Source organism: Micromys minutus (assembly GCF_963924665.1).
Source record: "Micromys minutus genome assembly, chromosome: 14".
Lineage (NCBI taxonomy): Eukaryota > Metazoa > Chordata > Mammalia > Rodentia > Muridae > Micromys > Micromys minutus.
Window position 1 is genome coordinate 9693074 of NC_137983.1, and position 10534 is coordinate 9703607.

The 10534-nt window shown below is 38.3% G+C and overlaps 1 pseudogene across 1 annotated transcript; it reads left to right on the forward strand.

The window, feature by feature from the left end:
- Nucleotides 1-4163: 4163 nt before the first annotated feature.
- LOC308429765 (small ribosomal subunit protein eS1-like) lies at nt 4164-4851 on the forward strand (annotated as a pseudogene). The gene has a single exon. The product of its transcript is annotated as a small ribosomal subunit protein eS1-like (transcript).
- The last annotated feature ends 5683 nt before the right edge of the window (nt 4852-10534 follow it).

Sequence of the window (10534 nt, forward strand, 5' to 3'; positions counted from 1 at the left end):
GAATCTCAAATGGCTAAGGAGCACCTAAAGAAATGTTCAAAGTCCTTAGTGATCAGGGAAATGCAAATTAAAACAACCCTGAGAGTCCACCTCACACCAATCAGAATGGTTAAAAACAAAGCCTCAGATGGCAGCACATGTTGGTAGGGATGTGGAAAATGGGAACACTTCTCTGTTGTTAGTGGGATTGCAAACTGGTACAACCCGTCTGGAAATCAATCTGAAATTTCCTCAGAAAATTGAAACGAGATCTACCTGAAGAGCCAGTTATACACCACTCTTGGGAATTTGCCCAAAAGATGCCCAAACAAACCACAGGGTCACATGTTCCACTATGTTCATTGCAGCCTTGTTTGTGACAGTCAAATGCATCAAACAACGTGTCTCAGGACAGAAAAATGGATACAGAAAATGTGGTTTGTTTACACAATAGAATACTATTCAGCTATTAAAAGTGTGGACATCCTAAGTTTTGTAGGCAAATAAATGAAACTAAAACATATCCTGACTGAGGTAACTAAGACCCAAAAAAAATAGGCATGGTATATATTCACTAGTAAGTGGAAATTGTCCCCAAAAAGTACTGGAATCCCAAAATATAGTCCACAGTACTCAAAAAATTTAACAAGCTGAAGGACCCAAGTGAGGACACCTTAGTCCCACTTGACAAGGAGAACAAAGCAATCACAACTCAGTAGAAGGGGAGATTTGGGTAGGAAAGGGGACAGAGATTGGAAGGGGGCAACATGATCAGGTATTGGGTTGGGGAAAAGAACTGAAGCCCTGAAGGCCAGCAGAAAGGATGAAAACAGGCAACCTCAGGAGACAGGTGATGGGGAAACCCTCCAGAATGTACATGGGAGGTAAGAGACTCTGAGAACTCAAAAAGAGTAACCTTCAATGAAATGCCCTACAGTGGGGAGAGAGAAATTTTAGAGCCCATCTCCAGCAGAATGACAGGGCATCAAGTAAGAGATGTAGTAACTACCCCACTGTCAAAACTCTGACCCATAATTTTGCTAAGAAAAATTTAGGAACAAAAAATGGAGAAAAACCTGAGGAAAAGGAAGTCTGGTGACAGGCCGAAAGTGGGATCCAGCTCATGGGGAGGCCCCAAGGTCTGACATTATTACTGAGTCTAAGGAGTGCTCACAATAAGGGACCTATCATGACTGCCCTTCGAAAGACCCAACAAGCAGCTGAAAGAACCAAATGCAGATATTAGCACCCAACCAATGGACAGAAGCTGCTGACCCCTGTGGGTGAATTAGAGAAAAGTTGGAAGAAGCCGAGGAAAAGGGTTACCCCATAGGAAGACCAGAAGCCTCAATTAACCTGGACCCCTGAAATATCTCAGAACCTGGACCACCAACAAGGCAGCATCCACCAGCTGATATGAGGTTCCAAACACATGTACAGCACAGGACTCCCTGGACTGGGTTCAGTCAGAGAAGATGCACCTAACCCTCAAGAGACTGGAGGCCCCAAGGTGTGGAGAGTTCTGGTGGGGTGGGTGGAGAATCTTCACAAAGATGGGGGTGGCGGGGAAGGTAGGAGATGTGAAGAGTTAGAGGGTGAAGCAAGAGTGGTATAAAATCTGGAGTGTTTAAAAAAAGATTAAGTAAAACTTAAAAAAGAAAAGAAAAAAGTCACTGTATGAAATTCTCAAAGGATCGATAAGATAAAGGCATGCAGATGAGAAATCTGGTGAAGCTTTAGATTTCATGTGTGCTCACTTAGGGCCACCTGTTACAGCAAAGCTAAAACCAGGGACCTCATAAACATTACCCATTTGTAATAGTTTATGAGTTCCTCCCTAAGGATATTCATAAATAAGAAGGAAAATGACTATTCTAGAAGAATACAGTGAAGAGAAATATTATATTAGACCTGAATATTTTAATTCTGACACCAACAGCTTCAATCAACCAGAAAAAAAAATGAGTAGAAGCTTTGTGTTTAAGCCAGTTTGTACCAAACAGAAGACTTGGGAGCCCCTCGGAAGGCACAGATCTGCAGTGTGGGCAAGCACAGTTCGCTTGCCCAGCAGAATCTATTGAAGGAAAAGAAACTGCTGGGCTATGAACAGAACTGTTTTCCTTTAGCTGAATGTGTATGTTTTTAAACTTAGACAAGTTTGAAACCATATACTTTAAAGGTTGTCTTCATTAGCAAACATTTATCACAATCACTGAAATAATTTCCCCTCACTTGTAGGGAATTCACATCCAGGCAATGACTTCAATTGTCAGTTTTGCATTATGTTAAAAAAAGAAAATCTGGTTCCTTAACATCTATAATGTGTGCTCAAGCACCTAATCTGTGGTAATGTTAAAAAAATGAAAGTGTTCCTGCATTTAAAGTGAAAAGAAAGAAAAATATGAGAAGCACAAGTTGAAATTCTTTTCAAGCCAAATATCTCAGAGCTTACCTTATCTCTGTGTAGACAGTGCATCAATCCATACAGTAAGTAGAGCAAATGAAGTGATTAGCTTTCAATGAAGTAATAATCCCATGTTATAGGCACACAGTTTACAATGAACAGTAACTATGAAAACATTGCTTGCATATGCAAAAGCCATCCAAAACCCAGGTTTAAATGGTTGTTAGTGACATAAAAAAATAAAGATGCCTTTTTGACTCTCCGAGTGATTCCATAGCAGTTAGCACGAACAAGTGTTGATAAAGGCAGCAAGAAATGGGCCACTAAGAATGTGGTTGATCCAATTTTTTTCTAATATATAAATCTATATAAATATTTTATTGTTCCCCCTAAGAGCCAAAATTGTAATTGTGATCAGGATCTTGTCTGGAGCTAAGAAACTGAGGTCTCACTCATCTGCCTGTTGCACAGTTCCATTCTCAGACACATAGATGCCACCCAAAAACTTTCTGATATCCTTGTTTTTAACTGTTGAAGCTTGTTGAATCAGAGCTGCTGAATATGAAACAAGTTCAATATCATTTCCTTCAAGGATGAATTCATCCTTCTGGGCTTGGGAAACAGAACAAGCAACACGTGTCCCCATCCGAACTCTGTGGATGTTTTCACCCAAGAAATTTTAGATTTCAACCAAAGACCCATTGTCCTGAATAACAACACTGACAGGAAAGTGAGCACACACAGACCTTATCTTGTAAGGGAAGCCCAGCGTAATACCCTTGACCATGTTCTGACCCTGTCTACAGAAGGTTCTGACAGTGGCCAGTTTCCTTTCTGTTACCCCATCATTTGTCAACACAGAGCCTTTTCTTTTTCTCTATATTGATGTGATTGAAGTCTCTCTGCAGAGTTCCCTTGGGGCCCTTCAAAATGACTGTACACCCCTTCAAAGTGATGTCTACATTTTCTGGAATGTCGACAGTCTGATTGGTGACATTTCAAATGCTATCCCCTTTTGCAGTCCCCCCCTTCCAGGTCCCCTCCCCCTACTTCAGTGAGGACGGCCCCCTCCTACCTCAACACCTTGGCATTCCCCTACACTGGGAAAACAAGCCTTCACAGGACCAAGGGCTTTTCCTCCTATTGATGCTGGAAAAGATCATCCTCTGCTCCATATGCAACTGGAGCCATAGGTCCCCTCATGTGTACTCTTTGGTTGGTGGTTTAGTCCCTTGAAGATCTGGGGCCCTGGTTGGTTGATATTGTTGTTCTTCCTGTGAGGTTTCAAACCCCTTCAGCTCCTTCAGTCCTTCCTCTAACTCCTGCATTGTGGTACCTGTGCCCAGTAAGCTGCAAGCCTGTTAATTCGTATAAGTATGGCTCTGGCAGAGTCAGGAGACATCTATGTCAGGCTCCTCTCAGCAAGCACTTATTGGCATCTGCAATAGTGACTAGGTTTGGTGGCTGCATATGGAATGGATTCCCAGGTATGGCAGTCTCTAGATGGCCTTTCCTTCAGTCTCTACTCTCTTCGCCCCTATATTTCTTCCGGTGAGTACTTTGTTACCCCTTTTAAGAGAGACTGAAGCATCTACAGTTTGGTTTTCCTTCTTGATCTTCATATGGACTGTAAATTACATCTATGGTGTTCCAAGATTTTGGGCTAATATCCACTTATCAGTGAGTGCATACCATGAGTGTTCTTTTGTGACTTGGTTACCTCATTCAGGATAATATTTTCTAGTTCCACCCATTTTCTGAAAAAGTGAAATCTCTTCCTATGTTCAATATTAGAAACATTGGAAAAAACACTAGTCACAAGTACTCAAGGAACTCAAATTGCATTTGATGTCTTCAAGGGTCATGTTTTTGAACTGAGCCTTGCCAACCTACAGAATGACAAAATTGCATTTAGAAAATTCAAGCCAATTACTGAGAACGTTCAGGGCAAAAACTGTGATTAGCTTTCATGACATCGGTCTTACTCGGGACAAAATGTCTTCCATGGTAAAAAAGTGGCAGACTGTAATTGAAGCTCATTTTGATGTCAAGATGACAGATGGGTGTTTGCTCTGACTTCTCTGTGTTGGTTTCAGTTAAAAAAAAAAAAAATCCAACAATTAGATACACAAGGTATTCTTTGCACAGGATTAGCAGGTCTACCAGATCTGGAAGAAGATGATAGAAATCATGACCCAAGGAGTACAGACAAATGACTTGAAGAAAGTGGTTAATAAACGATTCCGGACAGCATTGGGAAAGACATAAAAAAGGTTTGCCAGGTCATTCGTCCTTTCCGTGATGTCTTTGTTAGAAAACGAAAAATAGTGAAAAAATGAAAGTTTTAGTTGGGAAACTCACAGAGCTGCACAGTGAAGCAGTAGTTCTGGAAGACAACTGGAGGCGAGACAGGGGCTAAGGTTGAAAGAGCTGATGGATATAAACCCCCAGTACATAAATCTGTTTAAGATCTAGATTTTTAATAGTGACAAACAAAATTCTCTTTGTAAAAATAATTAAATAAATAAAGATGAAAACTGAAATCAGCTTTGCTTAGAATGTTTGAACAATTAAAGCCAAATGTGTGTATGTGTAGGTGATTTAGACGAAGGGCTTCAGGAGGCATCAGAACAGAAACGTGTAAGCACATGCATGAACTGGACATGTTTGTGATAGACAAGTGTAAGAGTATCTACGTGAAGTTTAGAGTTCCATTTTGTATATTCAGTGTTAAATACAAATATTGATCTAATTAAAAAAAAAAAAAACATTTCCTGGCGTATTTCTACCGTGCTACTATACCCCTTGTATTGTTGAGACTTCCCTAAGAAACAACCATTAGAAGATAGGAGCTGAAGGAGTTTGAAACCCCATAAAAGAAACAACAATATCAATAAGCCAGACCCCCCCCCCAGAGATCCCAGGGACTAAACCATCAACCAAAGAGTACACATGGAGGAACCCATGGCTCCAACTGTATATGTAGCAGAGGATGACCTTGTCAGGCATCAGTGGGAGGAGAAGCCCTTGGTCCTGTGAGGGTTCAATTCTCCAGTGTAGGTAAATGCCAGGGCCTGGAGGCAGCAGGGCTAGGTTGGTGGGTGGGTGAGAGAGCACCCTCATAGAAGCAGGATGCAGGTGAATGAGGTAAGGGTCTTCCATAGAGGAAACTGGGAAAGGGAATAGCATTTGAAATGCAAATAAATAAAATATGCAATTTTTAAAAAGGACATTTGGACATTTCACATGATCAAGAGCAAGAGTTGTCCTTCCTTTGTTTTACAAGAGCATATGGAAGCAAAAATATAGTCAACCACTATGGAAAGCATATGGACGTGAAGTAGACTTACTCAGGCAGACACTCTACTTTGAGATATTTCCTGATGATTTAGGTCACCTTGTTACAGGATCACTGGTACTGCAACATTTACTTCAGCATTTGTCATGGTAGCAATATGACAGAAGGAATACAAGCGTGACAACAGAGGAGTCAAGAAAATGTGTTTTATATACACAATGATATTGTTATTAAATCTTACTAAGCTAAGAAGACCAGTAAAACTATGTGACTCTTAAGATAAGTAGATGTAACTGGAGAGTGCCATGTTAGGAAGAGAAAAATACGGTTTCCCCTCAGTTCTGGAAGGTACACTAGATACGTAAAAGAAATGCATGTATATATGACAGAAAAATAGAAACAAAATTATCTAGAAGAGAGGGGACTGACGGGATAGTGATTGGGGGACTGAGGGGAGCTGGGAATGAGGAGGGAGGGGCATGTGGTCAAAGTATATCACATGTTTGCACATACGTGCCCTAATGAAGCTATTCACTGAGTACACACCTGTTTTAAGGAGACTGGGGGATGTCCTCAACTCAGTACTTCAATGATTAGAGAAGACACTCAGAGGCATCTATATTTCTCAATGTCTCAATTTAAATGTTGCACTCATTCTGAGTACTCTCACAGACACACCTAGAAAACTATTTGTCTACCTGCCTAGGCACTCCATGCGGCAATATATTTAAGTCCCAGAAGTAATTAACAAATTTATCCGATTAAGAATCTTATACCATTTTTTTACAGATAAACTTTTCTATCTTTAGATTTGAGGAAAACATTAAACATACCAATGACGAGGGAAATCAATGAAGAAAATCTGAAATGCATGACTAGAATAATGAACATACACAGAGCAAGTCTATGATAAACCTGAGAAAAAGTCTAAATCTGTAAAGTGTGATTCACTGCTATGAATTTCTCAGTCCTTCCAAATTCATTTATGCATAATGTAATCCATCATCTATATATGTATGAAAACAATTGCAATTAAATATGTGTATGCACATGTGCCTACATACACTGAACTGACATACATATCATTTCAGCTAAGTTCGAACTATTGTTCTCAAGTTCCTTTTTGCATGTAGTTCAAAGTTAGAGTTTCTCAAGTGTAATATTGGGAATTGAAACTGGAATAACAGACATTTTCACAGGACCTTCAGAACTCTAGAACCTGGAGCTCATATCAACTTTATTGATAGGTAGTATTTCAGTATGGGTATAAATCTTCTCCACTCCACTATCCCAACCTCTACTAAATGATGCTAACTGAAGTTTCCAACAGGCAGAGCATGATGGCAGAGGAAACATGCCAAGCCTGAAGCTCAGTCCTGACAAAAAAGGTGGAGACAGCATCTGACGCAGGCTCACACTTGTCTGTGTGCATGTCATTTGTCCTGGGGGTACTTTTGTGTTCCCTAATCCTAGTGCATGAGAGCTTCTGCTGTGTCTCCTTCTCCTGTGACTCACCTGAGACAAGGATTAACATTAGACACAGAGAAAAGTCTCCTAAAACCCACATTGCAATTTTACAGCTGCATAGTGTCTGATTATTATTGTAATGAAGTCCTCACTTCCTGATGTTCATAATTACAGACTGCAACTTGATACTAAGATGCCAGGCATCACCATAACAACAACTACAGCCTGTCCTCATATTATGTGCTATAATGAAAATTCATCATATATTCCTGGCTAAAAGAAAAACAAAGTCTAACTTTGTAAAAGCAAAAGCAACTCTCAGACAACCATATATTAAAATATTCATGAATTAATTGGCCCATGGTACCAAAATGCCAAGGTCATACAGCACAAGAATCTTAAGAAGATTTTCAAGTTGGAGAATTAAAAACACTACAGCAGAAAGCAATTCAGGCTCCTTGATTAGTTCCTAAGGAAAGAACGAAAATAGACATAAATACCATTAATGGAACTCCTGGCAAGACTAAGCACTGCATGAGGAACAGGCAACAGCAAGCTGTGTTGCATTTCATCATCCACAACATTGCACCAAGAGTCATAAAACACTTCTTTGTCCTTAGATAATACCAAAAAAAAAAAAAAAAGTGTATGTATAAAAGAGAATACGTATTCTGAATTTCTGGGCATTCAAAAGCAGGTATGTGCAAATAGAGAAGTATGTATGCAGAAAAATTTAAAATATGAGGGAAAAAAGGACAAGGAAGGAGACTTCAAGTGAGGATGCAAATTGAACAAAAGTTGGCAAATGATGTAAGCAAACACTGAGTAGATATTCTTTCCATTTCTTTCTTCCATATGATTTTTCTGTAACTTTGAAATTATATGAAATAATTTTCCCACCAAAAATCATTTAAGTGACAACCTGGTATTTTCAAGATTTTGCGCTAAGTAAATTATAAACTTGTGAGAAAGTATGGCATAGAAATATAAATACAGATGTTATAGGAAACTAACATTTCTCTGAACAGTTAAATCTCAACACAAGCAGAAGCTAACGGCTAACATGGCTGGCTTTGTTCTTATGGACTAATCTGAGTTACCTGTAATATCACCTTTTCATTTCTATCTTCACCCAGAGGAATGATAAAGGTGGGTAAAACAGTTCTTTTTAATCTACTGTGCATTTTCACATTGGCAGCCCCACATGCTAAAGACTTTACACATAAGAGAAATCGCAGTCTATTCTATTTACACATGCATCAAACAGATAACACGTGGTATAAAAAAGCACTGGTTTACTGCTCACAGGGAATTGAAGTTCAACTTTACACAGTAATTTTGAATAGAAAACAAAGCATACACTTTTGTTTGATGTAATTAGGCTGAGAAAAAAAAAAGCTTGGGCATGCCTTAGGCATTTTAAATTCAATTAACAAAACTTTTCTTGGAAATACATGCAAAACACAGACTGTCTAAATCAGGCTCATTAGCAAACATCTGCAGTACTCTAAACTCCCAATTATTTGTTTGGATAACAGTTAATATGTATTATTGACTGACAGTATGTCTCTGTGGGTAAAAGCCCTAACTACCAACCATGAATCCTGAATTAGTTTCCAAGGTCTCACATAAAAGAAGAAAATCCTGCAAGTTGTCATCTGAATTCTACATGGGTATCCCAATCTCTATCCATATCTGTCTCTGTTCTCTGTCTGTCTGTCTCTCTGTCTCTGTCTTTCTGTCTCTTCCGAGCACACATGGAGTAAATACAAGTTAGATATTAAGAGATAAAAACAAGATCTACTGAGAAAATTTTGGTTAAAATTCTCCGATCCCAGGAAAGGCTGACAAATTGCTGAACTGGACCTAGGTCTACATGGTAGTTTCAGCCCAACCCCGGCTCCACAGTGAAACCAAAACTATAGGCAAGCAAACAAAAGCAAAAGAAAACAGGTTTTAACAAAAGAAATGACAGGCACAGATAACTTTATATTTCATAGGCAGAACAACTGTCACAATGTTTCTAAATATTAAATCATTTGTATCAAATTCACAACAGATTCCAAAGTTCACTGTGACTCCCAATGGATCAGTTTTATTGAAGAAAAATCGAAAAATTATGGTGTGTGTGTGAGCGTGTGCACACATGCATGCACGGATAAAAGTTTAATATTCAAGTTAGTTGAGATGGATCATTGCTCCAGATCATCCACCTAATGATATGATGACAGAAGTTTATTATAAACCCCAAAATTTGTTAAGAGGAAACCTAATGTGGTAGAGACTATCTACAATCCCAGCATTCAGGAGGCTGAACTAGAAGAGCTATGACTTCAAGTCCAACCTGAAACTCACAATGAAACTCACAATGTTTTTTTTTAAATGTTAAAAGTTCAGATATTGATAGATGATCAATGATAAATATCCTAAATTTAGAAAACAATATAATATATAACGTATAAAATTATACCATTTGAGTATTAAATAATAAAGCTGAATAAAAGTTTGATATGTCAGCCAACAATACAACACAAAGAAGAATATAAAGACTAGACATAAAGACTTGGGATTATATTGTTTTTATCTGTGAAGCATCTTATTCTACTTAATTTTACAAATAAACCTTGCTTTAACCACCAAACTAATGTTTAGAGTCTATGAGATCAACCGTACTCTTTTAAATATTATACTGACTGTAACTATGTTGAGTAAATATTATTGTAACAAACTATGTTTTAGAAAAATGAAATTAGCTATGTGTAGACAATAGAGAACAGCAGAGAACCACATAAAATATACAATTAAACAATAAAAATCTGTGGACTTGGGTGCAACAGGACGGCTTAGCAGTTAAAAGACTTTGCCATGCCACAAATCCTGAAGAACTCCACATTACACATGGCACAATGACCCCCAAGTAACACATAATACAAACACAGGTACACACACATACACACACATATGCATATATATACATGAATATAAACATACACACATGCTGTAAAGTACCACTGCTAGTCAACTTAATGAAACCATGTATTATATATAATACATAAAATAATAAAAATATAAATAATACACGTTCAGTCTGACCTTTTGTTTTATTAACAAATACTTTCATAATGTAGAGTGAGAAGTCGCCACACTTTCAACTCTAAAAGGAAAAAGATCACATTTAAAATAAAAAGAAAGGGCCTAATGAAATCATGCCGTGCAAGCTGACAGCACTCAGCAGCTCATTCAAAAATTACCTAAATTTTCCATTCAATTAAAGAATTGTTTCCAGAAAAATCCCAGGACTTCTGCCTCAGCATTGATTAAAGGGAAACTGCAGGCTTTTGGTATTTTTTTGGTTTTTTTTTTGTCTTTGCTCTTCCCCTTCCATA